This window comes from Mus caroli, chromosome 14, assembly GCF_900094665.2.
Source record: "Mus caroli chromosome 14, CAROLI_EIJ_v1.1, whole genome shotgun sequence".
Classification (NCBI taxonomy): domain Eukaryota; kingdom Metazoa; phylum Chordata; class Mammalia; order Rodentia; family Muridae; genus Mus; species Mus caroli.
The window spans coordinates 80,598,553-80,599,686 of NC_034583.1; positions in this window are offsets into that span (position 1 = coordinate 80,598,553).

Below are 1,134 nucleotides of genomic sequence, written 5' to 3' on the forward strand. Positions count from 1 at the left end.
CAGACCCACAGGAGGAACAAAAATATAAACCAACCAGTGCCCCCAGACCTCCCAGGGATTAAACCACCAAAGAGTACACTTGGAAAGACCCATGGCTCCTGCCACATATGTAAAAAAGGATGGCCTTGTCTTTCATCAATGGGAGGAGAGGCCCATGGTCCTGTAAAGTCTCGATGCTCTAGCATATGGGAATGACAGGAACAGGAAGCAGGAATAGGTGGGTTGGTGAGCAGAGGGAGTGGGGAAGAGATAGAGGGCTTTCGGAGGAGAAAACAGGAAAGGGGATAACACTTGAAATGTAAATAAAGAAAATGTGTACTACCAAAAAATTTAAAAAGGGCTAGGACAACAATTCAGTGACCTGTTTCCTCATGCTTCACACACTTTTAATTTCAAATAAATCCATCAGAAGTATGAATCCACCAACATATTACCATATCCATTAAATTCAAGTCCCATATCCAATTTTATTTTCTGGACATATCATCTGATGTCCACAAGGTATACATCTCTAAACTCAGGTTATAATCAATCTAATCATGTTTCTGAACTTAATAATCAATATTATCATCAAAATTGTCTTTTATTAGTAATGTGTTTATAATCATATATTTGAGTGTTTAATATTTTATGCATAGATTTATGATCAATGTCAATATGTGGTTTTTATATAACTAAGTCAAAGTATAGTATTTATAAATTGCTGGAAATATATTTAAATATCAATATTTAGACAAACATATATGTGTATCAGGTATATACACATACAACATATATGTAATCTCTATATACACATATATCAATATATATTTTTTACTATATTTGGCCTGATACCTTCCTAATATTCATACAGTCTTTTAAATGAATTGAATTATATACTTACTCATGTTTACTATAACTATGATGCTTGACTGTAAGTCTCACTTGAGGTACTAGAGAAATAGCTCAATAGATAAAAGTTTTCACTGTACTTGCAGAGGATCCAAGTTTCATCCGCAGATCTCATAGCAGTCAGTCCTCAATTATTTGTGAGTACAATTCCAATGGAAAATAAATGCCTATGGCATGCATAGTTAGCTCTACTGATATGTACATCCCCATATATATATATATATATATATATATATATATATA